This window comes from Alosa pseudoharengus, unplaced genomic scaffold (genome assembly GCF_046254945.1).
Source record: "Alosa pseudoharengus isolate Yale_2024_CS ecotype anadromous, Long Island Sound unplaced genomic scaffold, YU_APseudo_1.1 YU_APseudo_1.1_scf_5, whole genome shotgun sequence".
NCBI lineage: Eukaryota > Metazoa > Chordata > Actinopteri > Clupeiformes > Clupeidae > Alosa > Alosa pseudoharengus.
The window spans coordinates 3,174,517-3,185,859 of record NW_027468837.1 but is presented as its reverse complement, the minus strand read 5'-3'; the positions used below and the strand labels follow the sequence as shown (position 1 = coordinate 3,185,859).

The window sequence follows — 11,343 nt, the reverse complement described above, 5'->3', positions numbered from 1 at the left end:
CAAGGCTTTCCAAATGTTAACATTGTCTGTGCAAAATAAGAAAAATACTTCAACTTAATTTAGGGAAAAAGTGCCATGTTTATTTTTTATTTTTTAATTGTCTCAAACAACAGTTTGGATTACACTCTCCCTGAGATAATCTTGACAATGCCCACAACAAATAGGGCAAATTTGACTTCTTCACAAATGATAAAACATTGTACCTGAACAACTATGTGCAACATAGCAGAATGTAAAGCCAACTAAAATAACAGGCATAGTGTATGACAGGCTACCCTTTTTCTGTGTTAAATGAGCCTGCATTTGTAGGATGCTTCATGAACTGTCTCTTTAACTAAAACTCAATCACCTTAATTGTATGAATGCACAAATATGAGTCAATTACAATGTGGCAAGCAACTATACTGCACAATTTTGAAAACATTTGTTTGAGCTACAAAAAATACTTCAGGCTTGAGGTGAAGTACATGACGGGCCATACCCACAATCAGGCTTGGAATTTCACCATTTTAGGGGCAAGGCCACTTGGCCTTCAGTTGGGCATATTTGGTGGGGGGCACAAAGGCCACATGTCAGGGCACCAAGGCCAAAGTTAACTATACAGTAGTAGGCTATAAAAATGATCAAAGTTGTATTCACTGCAGTAGACCTGCATCACTGTATACAAAAACATAAAACATGACATATTACATATAACTGTAAATCATCTGATCATCTAATATTTCAGATATCTACGCTATATTTAACATTTATTTTATATTTGGCCTGTTATGAAATCATGTATTGAACAATTTAAGCACAGCTCAGCTTTAAGAAACTCAAATAGCCTAGATGTATGCTTAGCATTTTGTGATCATTAAGGCTACTTTCACAAACTCTTACAGTCAGCTGTCCTCTGATTTACCGATATCTAGGCGACATTTGTAATATTTGTTTTGTATTTGGCCCGTTATGAAATAATGTGAAACAATTTAAACACAGTGTAAAACTTAATCCCAAATTTGGAGACATCCATGTATGTTGAAATTTACTGCAAATTCAAAACGGGATTAGTCTGGCTAATTATGGGATTAGAACGGCTAACTGTACAGGGGACTGAGGTCTGCTGTTTATTCTGATATATGGTTTGTCATATGTTAAACGAAGGGTTCTGAAGTATTCCACCGAGATGAATGGGTAGGGAGATGGACGCAAAACCTTCAGTAGAATTTATGATTGAATGATATTATTTACTTTTCTCGCGAACCGTTCACCACAGCAATTAGCGGCTAACATCGTTTAAAAGCTGAGAAAAAGCTCTTTCATGTGATACTTGTGATGTCTGTGTGATGAGTAGGCTACTTCGCGAGTAGCTCAACTGAGAAGAATGGGTTAATTTGGACGCACTTTCTTGCGCTGTCACTTTCTCCACTGCGTAATTTGGCCATAGGCTAAATATATATTGCTATTAGTAGGACGCAAAGCAGAATATTTAAAGAAGGGGGCACCAAGGCCACCGTGGCCTGTAAACCTCTGATTTTCAAAGGGGCGTCACGGCCAACTCAAGGGGCTACGACGGCCATGGCCAATTCCAAACCACAGACATAATGTTGAAACAGAGCGAGCAAGTTTGTTACTGCAGCCATCCACGCTTGTTTGTATGCTTCAAGACGCAGCTTGATGAGGTCATCATCTGTGCGCCGGTAAACGCTTCAGGAGCGCATAGGCACTATTTGGGTGTAACGCAAGCATTATTTTATCGGTTTTAAGGCAAAAAAAATCCGATAACGATATTAACAGATATTACATTTTTATGCTAATATCGGGCCGATAATATCGGTGGGCCGATATTATCGGACATCTCTACTTACATTACTAAAGCAGTCCTCTGATGTGCATGTCACAAAATATTTAAGTGAAAGTGCATGTATAACAATCTAGGCATAATAATGATTGTGATAATGATAATGACAATTTGATTTGGAGGGAGTGGGGTTGGGTACGTGTAGATGAGCCCTATGACCCCAAAGTCTGCCATGACTGGGCCTCAGGTCAAAGAAGTTTGAGAAAGGCTGGTCTACATAACCTGCATCAGATTGAGGTTTGCAGTGATGCGCCTGAAGGCACGGGTTGAGGACCAGGTCAGTTACGTCACAATATGCACAATTGTTTAAATTCATACCTACGTAATTACCATGACCAAAATTGTACTTTTTTTTTTACTTTGAATCTTGAAAAAAAAAAATATTGACCTACCTACCGACCCATTTTTTTATTTTTTTTGGCTGTTACTGCAAACAAGAATATTTTTAAGGATGGCCTGACGGGCAAACGCTTTCGAAAATCAAAAATCCTTCTAGTAACTTTTGTGAGGCTTGGTCCAATGATAATCTACGTCAAGTTTCGTGGCGTTCGGACCAAATTTGTGACCTGTGAAAATTTAGTTTAGCTTTCTATTCAATCCAATATGGCGGACGAACGACACGCCCACTTGACGTCATCTTCTCGAGCAAGTTACACCGGTACTGCCCGGACGTTTTAAAGTTGGAACGGTGTCTCTGTCTCAAAGGGCCTAGGCACAGGAGCTGGAAAAAAATTAGGGAGACGGGAATAATAATAATATTAATAAGAAAACTTAAGAAGAACAATAAGTGTGCTGCTTTGCAAGCACACTTAATAATCAAAAAAATAAACCGCTAATGAAGTAAACTTGTGACCATCAAAAATCGTTTATCGCCTGTAACCCCGTGATAACAGGACAGGAAGGCATTTGGCTGAGCAACGGAGGTTAATATGCTCTATATTTTGTCCAAATGATGTCTGTCTATCATCGTTGCAATCGGAGAAAACCAGAATGTTTAATTTGTCCTGCGTTTCTTCTACGGCTGCAAACGGGATTCACTCGCAGAACCAAATATTTCTTTATTAGGGCAGGGCAGGCATATTTCTGGCTATTAAATTATTTCTAAACCAGTCTGCTAAAGTCTGTAGTGAAGTCTGTGTAGGGTTTTTCAGGCTCCATTTCTTTCTACAAGACACCCTGCTCACTTGAGCCATCTACCGGTTGTTTGGGTTGTTGCAGCGTCTCACTGGGAAAATACAAATTAAAGTCGCGTGATACCGCGTCATCCCACGTGCGGACCGCGAGTGAAGCTGGCCAAGTCGAAGCACTGCCCACTGTATGCGAGTATTATTTTTAAAAGCTGCACAAGCAAATTGCATTGTACGGACCAACTGCACAATGACAATTTAAGACTATCTATAAATCATACAACATGGAGAAATGAACTAATAAACAATAACATAAACAAACTGAACTTGTGCCAAAGCGTGCCATACTGTGTACAATGGTGGATGAAAGCGTGGGCTGGTCAATCTGCGTCTTTTATCCTGGTGGTGGAACCAACCAATGGGAGGAGGTAGGAGGTAGAGAAGAGCAGAAAATAGAACATTGTTAGTTTGTGAGCCACTCAAAAATACAAAGTAAGACATTTGTTTGACCGTCTGCTTTCATAACTGGGAATTTTGATACAGCACAAAGATCAGACACACCTTATTAATCACTTAAACACAGAATGGGGGATGTGATAGCTACCACTAACATTTGCTATATGTTGCCCAATTGAAAAACAGATTTTATTGATATATTTGTCCAGCTTAAACAAGTTTGTTGAATTCCCTCACCTCATCTAGTGAGTAAACTGTATTGTCAGGCTAGGATTAACCCCTATCCAGCTTACCGCTAGGCAAAACCTTGTTTTGGTTGGACTAAGCCTATTCAGTGTAAAAAAAAATGGACATCTGAAAATAGTTTAGTTCAGAGTCCTGATGTCAAAAAAGTAATTTGGGCAATTTTTTTTTGTCATCTGGGAGCTGGCTCCATAGTCAGAACGCAACACTAAATTAGACGATCTCTGACGTTACGCAACCCCCTGTTGAATTTTCACGTTGTTGTTTTTCCCCCCATTTCACCTTGCTTGCAGGCTAGTATAATTAAAATGTAAGACCTTCGTTTAAAAAATTAAGACTTCGGTAACAGAATGTAAGACTTTTTCAGACCTTAATTAAGGAACATGACATTTAAGACCCTGCATTAGGTCAGGAATACCAAAAGTACTTCTATACAGCTCTGGGCTATACTTCCCTGTCCATAACTCAGAATTGGCTGTGTCATATTTTCTTTTTCCTATGAACAGCACACAGTGATTTCCAACAAGAGCTATGGATTAATTCATACCGGATTTGTCCTTAAAGTGATTTGTAAACAAGTAGGAGTGCTTTAGGGTCAATCCGGTAAATCAAAAGACAATGCTCAATATTACATCTAAATTAGCCCAAAACATTTAGCTCTGATCACTCAAGAGACACTGACAATTGTCAAGAACAAAAACAAAATACAGAAAATACAGTATACACCATACAACAAATATTGTTGGTGAGTTAATCATTTTGGCCATGTCATTTGTTTTACTTTTGATGTATATTCAGCCCATCTGTAAAATATCTTCATAAAACCTAGTGGAAATTTCGCCTTTATCATTTCTATGACAGCTTTCGTAGCTACACAGTTTGACGTTAACTGTATAAAGGTTGAATAATTTTAGTGCAATAGAGGCCTACCCTTTATAAAAAGCCCACCAATAATGCTTACCACAATTGGAAATAATTTAAAATAAGAGAAAATTACCCCAGCTTCATGGATGTTTTGGAACCTCCAGCCCTCGTAACAAAAGCCTTCTTGACCTTTGCGGATTCCACAGCTGTCCATCCGCAGAGCGTTCCACAGTGCATAACGTAGGCTGCAAATAAAAAGCAAAATCAATCTATCAGTGTGGTAATAATAGCTCTGAAACTGACAGTTCCAGTCATTGATTTTGATTAGCTGAAACTTGTTCCTTTCTGTTGTAATTCCCAAGTTAACCTTACACAAGGTTACACATCCTTGTGTACACATCCCTACGCAAAGAATGGTAAAAAAGTTGTAACAAGGAAGTTGTTACAAGCTGTGGCCAATGTTCCACTTACCATTGTGTGACAGTCTACATGAACTATTTATTGGTGTAGGGGTGTCTTTATAAAACCATCAACTGTGCATAAGGTAAGACAACCAGGCTGAAACGACTAAAAGAGGAATACAATAAATCATCTGTTGGAAATTGATCTTAATGCCTCAATTAAAAAATGAGGAAAAAATCCAACCTTTAAACACACCAATATTCTTTGTGAATGAACCAGGTATCGTAAATTAATAAATGTTATTCCTTAAAATACAGGGGACATAAGTAAGGAACCCCCTATGTTAAAATCCCATAGAGGCAGGCAGATTTTTATTTTTAAAGGCCAGTTATTGAATGGACTCAGGATACTATGCATCCTGATAAAGTCCCCTTGGCCTTTGTAATTAAAAGATAGATAGATAGATAGCACCACATCACATACCCTTCACCATACCTAGATATATCATGGTTTTATTTCAGTTAGGCTAATAGCTGGTTTGATTTGCATGCTACAGATTCTATTAATTGCAAAAGAAATGTTGACTGGTAAGTTATTCATGACTGCAGATGCTGACTTGGGCATAAAAAAAAAAGGTTTGGTTCCTGTTGGTTGTCAATTGAGGCCAAGGGTTTTTTCTTCCCATTGGCAGTAAGGGATAGGTAGAAAATCAGTCCCTCCAGGATTTCGCGAGGTTTTTTGAGACTGTTGCGACCTAAAATGCCTGGATGGAAGTTGCGGTGTTTTTAGCTGTTTCTTGTGGAGAAATTGCGGGAGGAAGTGAAAATTGCAAAAATAGTTGCGATTGTTTTTTTTGTTTTTTTTATTAGGGCAATTAAGGTTAGTAAGACTTAGAGAGATATACTGTATAAATTGAGCAAGTCTGAGTATTGTATAAGCCTTTGCTGAGATCTCTTTTGTAAATCAAAAAAGGACTAAACTGAGATGACTAGAATGAGAACGGTTCAAGCTTGTGAAGAGAACTGATGGAGCCTAATCTGAGATTTACCAAAAAGATCTGAAATGAGAATTGCATGAGTTTACAGAGAGAGCTCTCTGGTGGATCAGCCTGAGTGAAATATGAGATGTATAAATTAGACAACACTGAGCATTATTTAAAATATTGATGAGATCTCATTTGTAGATTAAAGGGAGTCTACACTGCTCTTTTGCTCCAGAGACAAACCTGAGAAGCGGGAGACAAAAGCAATAATCTCATTTTTATATCACTGTGATCTCATTATTTTCTAGGAGAAACAAATGAGAAAGAGAGGAGCTCTCATTTTAACATTTTCTTTCCTGGTATCAACAGAAATACAGGACAAGCTCTTAAGCTAAGCTAGTGTATTGGAGGGGGGATTTACCACTGAATGCTAGGTTCGTATGCTAAGCTAAGTGAACATTAGCTCAATTTCGGGTGTAAATTGGATCATTTTAAAACATTACAGTGCTTCTCTGAGGACATGTGTTACATGTTAGCATACAACCTTGTATTCCCCATTTGGTGTTCTGTCAAACTGGGATGATTATGCATAACAGCGCCACATTTATCAATGTATTCATGTATGTCTGCCGTTACTTTTGCAGTCTTCTAAATCAATTCTTTCACTTGTGTCACTTTTCTAGGATGGTAACCATGGACAGACAGGAATCACCAGAGAGGAAATTCAAGATTTATTGTCATTAAATATAACATTGACAGAAGTGGCTGCACGACTTCAGGTGTCAAGACCAACACTGTACAAGAGAGACTTCAACATTTGCAGAAGTAAATTTGTGCCAATAAGTGATGATGAATTGGATTCAATACTCAGTGAAATAAAAAAAAAACATCCTCACGTAGGAGAAGTATATGTTAATTCTCACCTGCGTGCAAACAACATCATCATTCCAAGATGATAGATAGATAGATAGATAGGCTACTTTATTGATCCCTAGGGGAAATTCAAAAAATGTATTTAAAATGAAGGCGGTTGAGAGAGAGTCTGAGGAGGATCGGTTCTAGTCGTATTGAGTCCAGGAGAACGGCAACAGTGTCCAGACGGGTATATTCTGTGCCCTGTCCTAATTATCTGGCATATAGACGGTAACCACAAACTAATTAGGTGGAAACTGGTTGTACATGCTGCCATGGATGGTTACAGTCGAATGCTAATGTTCCTCAAATGCTCCAATAATAATCGGGCTGAAACTGTCAAACAGCTCTTTTTAACAGCCGTCCGTGACTTCAGCAGACCTCTGCACGTTAGAACTGATCTGGGTGGGGAGAATGTTCTGGTTTGGGAAGATATGCAGGAAAACAGAGGTGAAAACTCGGTCTTCACGGGAAGCTCTGTGCACAACCAGCGCATTGAGCGCTTAAATAGAGACTTGAATAGAAACTGCAGTCATGTTTATGCTTGAGTCAGTGGATGTGGACAGTCAGACAGACATTTTTTCACTTCACTATGTGTACATACCCGGAATTAATCGCACATTAGAGGAATTCAGGGCTGCATTTAATCATCACTCAATATCCTCTGAGGGAAACCGAACCCCATTGCAACTTTTCACTATGGACCGGCATTTACTCTACCTTCACAACCCAAATGCATTAGAGATGACACAGCCTTCAGCCCCAGCCAATGTGCATAGACAGGAATCATTTTGCCCATTAAATGATGTAGATTTTCAGGAACTTTGCTTAGCAGTGAACCCGATGGAAAATGACCATAACAATGGAAAAACTTTGTTTCACAGAGTGCAGCAGTTTGTTTTCTGCAAACTTGCAAACCAGCAGTTCCCTCAGTAATAGTAAAATTGTGTTAACTGTGTAAATATTCACTGTAAATATTGTAATTATTGTAATAATGTAATTTATTACACGGCTCTTCAGAGTGCTGCAGAATGCTCCATTCACTTGAATGGGCCTTCCCAAGTTCGGTGGTCTGCTAATTCTCAATAACAGACCGTTGCTATGTGTGCTGTCGTGAACTATTTGTTTCTCAGCAAAAGCCACGATGAAACGGTAACAAATAGGCTATAGCCTAGGCTATGTAGGCTAAAGAGTCATATCGTGGGGAGTCTATTGTTTCGGTTTGGCAAGTAGCCGTGTAATAAGCGGGATAATGTATAGAACGTCGGTCATTATTAGGAAAATAAGTCCCTTCAGGGCGGAACAAGACCGCTGCGCGTCGGGGTCCGGTTCGCCCTGTCGGGACTTATTTTCCCAATAATGACCGACGTTCTATACATTATCCCTTATATATTGTAATTAGTATGATCGAAAACTTTTGCAATTAGAGAAGTTGGGTTAACTGTGTAAATATTCACTGTAAATATTGTAATTATTGAAATATATTGTAATTAGTATGATTGAAAATAGCCACAGAAGCAAGCAATTCAGTTTATGACTTTTATTATTTGATCACACACTGTACTGTATTGCATGTGTCCCCGGTGGGGTTCCCATGTCACTGCTCCCTCATGGGGGTGCAGAGTTCCACCAGGGCACCAGGTGTCTCTCTATTATTCCAGTTTCAGGCTGAGGTTGGAGAGGAAGCAGAGCTAGCTGCTGATTGGCTTACACCAAAGTCCTTTTAGGCAAGTCCCTCCACTCGGCGGCCATATACCAACGTTTTATGGGCACTCATCGGGCACAGTCTTTGGGTCGAACTGCGCGTGCGCAAGTCTTCACGACACCAATCTTGCTCCAGCGGCGAGATCACAACGCATGATTGGCACGATGTCTTCACAACACACCATATGATTGGCTCAATGTATTCACATCACACCACATGATTGGCTCAATGTATTTACATGTCGACGTTTTGCCGAGGAAGGGGTGGGATATGTGTAGACAACGGCCATATTGGCGTGACAAACTAGCCCCATGCATTTCTATGGAGTATTTTTTGAGTGCTGTGTCTCCACATTAGAAAGTCTCTGCTTACACCAAGGGCCCGGTGTAGGCTAACCTTTTTAAATCTATGGAGCTGCCAGTGTTCTCTCTCTCTCGACCCTGATGCTGGCCTTCCGTTTGGTGCCTGCCTGATCGCAGGCCAGATGCTGGCTGGGGCTTTTGATTGTGGTTGCGTTATTCTTTATTTTCCTTAGTTTGTAGATCTGCAACGTTTGTACATATATTCTATTAATGGAAATACATTTTTCATTGTTATACCGCAAACCCCTCGTGTGTCCTCCCATCTTTGTCCAGTTCATGAGCCAGACTGTGACAAATGGGGGCTCTCGGGTTAAGGAATCCGGTCAGTAAGCTGTTTGTTTTCGGTAGCCCGATTTTATGAATAAAGCACTACGTTGCGTGACGTCAGCACGTAGTAAAGCTTGTTAGTGGTAGCGTTTGTCGTGTGATACTTGCTGCCTGCGGCTTGTTGGGAGACTTTACCGAGGGGTAAGAGTTGCTTATTTAAACATAAAGCGATCTGTTGTGCAATGTTTAGGTAATGCTACTTGTTGTGGGATTGTGTGTCCCGATTCGTTTGTGAATGTTTGGAATCTAGGCCAGTTTTTTTCTCTTGTCCTTGTAACCGGGTTCCGGGGCTTGTTGGACGGTCTACTTTCTATTGCTGTGTTTTGTCCCTGTTAGGTTAGGGGCGAGTTCCCTTTGGAGTTCGTCCTGGGGGGGATTTTTGTAGTGTGGTGTTATTGTTGGTCTGAGCAGTTGTCTCGGGAGCACAGCCGAGGCTGTGGGTGAGTCGCCAATTGCTGGTTGCTTGCCGGGCTTGTGGTATTCAGTGTTAGTACCCACCGCCGAGCACCTGAAGAGCTAGTGGGGAAAGTTTAGCTAGCTTTTTGGTAAATATGTAACTACTGTAAACACAGAGGGCATTACAAAGGAGAGTGTCCTAACAGATCTAAAGCAAAGGCTGGACCATTTGACCACACAAAACCTGTATCTGTTGAAGCACCAGTAGTTAACCCAGCTAAAGATGAAGTTTTCTGTGTAAAGCCAGGTTCTCCCTGTCCCTGTGCATCTCCCTGTGCCTCTCCCTGTGTTTCTCCTTGTCAGCAGGTGGTGGAGGAAGCCAGTCCAGAGTGTCCAGATTTTTCAGCTTTTGTGTCCGATGGCTTTGTATCATTATGCAAGAGTACCGGGGATAGGATATTTATGTGTGGTATTGGATTGAATGTTTTACCTGTGCCTATGCACAAGCTGATTCTGGACTGTGGGTTTGCTAAAGGGGAAGTCACTATGGGTGTTCGACCTGCATTGCCGATTCAGGGGGTTCATATTCTGTTGGGTAACCAGTTAGCTGGTAGCCGGGTGTTTGCTAATTTACCATCATTAGTAGTAACTGATACTCCTGTTTCCAACATGCCTGATGAGAATGCTCAGTGTTTTCCGGATGTGTTTTCTGCATGTGCGGTGACTCGCGCCATGAGCAAAGCTTAGCCTGAACTAGACGCTTTGGAGTGTGATACCAAGTCAGATGTGTGTTTCTGTTTAGACACTATAAAAACGTTGCCGGATGGGGTCAGCCTCTCCAACGTCAATATCATGTTCTATGAGTGTTGTACGTGAAGGGACATCACTAAACAGACACAGATATTCTCTAATGAGAGCAGACAGTTCAGCAGAACGCTCAGGAGACAAGTGCCCACACAGAGACTCAAGATTGGACAGGGTTTCAGAGTTTTTAAGCCAACCTCGCAATCTACATTCATCCGGAGCCACCACCCCGTCATCATCCAGTACAACCACATCACCAGACAAATACTCGCTCACAGTATCCACCATGAGTGCAGGGCTAGTACTTGGCTGCAGACTCCCCCCTGCCACAGAAGAATATATATAATAGGAGAATAGGAGAAATAGGGTTTTAACAGGTTTACATGGCACACTTGAGTTTTCCGTCTATGGCCTGGAGTCTCGATCAAGTAGTTCAAATCAGAAAGCTTACGGAGTACAGTGAACGGGCCAAGAAACTTAGCTTGAAATGGGGAGCTAACAACAGGAAGCAGCGCAAGAACCTGATCACCATGACTAAATTGACAGACCTCAGCTTTTCGGTCATATAGCCGTTTCATCTTGACCTGAGAGGAGGCTAGCAGTTCCCTAGCCTTCTCCCCAGCCAAGTATAACCGATGCCGGAAACCATCAACATAGTCTATGATATTCTGAGGAGGCTCAGGGAGCATCACAGAATCACGGAGCAAGGCTAACGGCCCACGTACAGTATGCCCAAACACCAATTCGTTTGGGCTAAAGCCTGTGCTCTCCTGAACAACCTCTCTTGCAGCTAACAAGAGCCAGGGTAAGCCCTCCTCCCAGTCACCTCCCAGTTGAACACAATAAGCCTTCAAGGTTTGGTGAAAACGCTCTAAAGCGCCCTGACTCTCCGATATGCCGAGGACTGACTCTGTTGGACA

At 41.1% G+C, this 11,343-nt stretch overlaps 1 long non-coding RNA gene across 1 annotated transcript; it reads right to left on the bottom strand.

Moving 5' to 3' along the window:
- Positions 1-3,177: 3,177 nt before the first annotated feature.
- LOC143104755 (uncharacterized) lies at positions 3,178-5,079 on the bottom strand. The gene is made up of 3 exons (XR_012983125.1): positions 5,005-5,079; positions 4,667-4,778; positions 3,178-3,369 (listed from the first exon to the last, which is right to left on the bottom strand). It is a non-coding gene; the product is annotated as an uncharacterized LOC143104755 (long non-coding RNA).
- Positions 5,080-11,343: the final 6,264 nt, after the last annotated feature.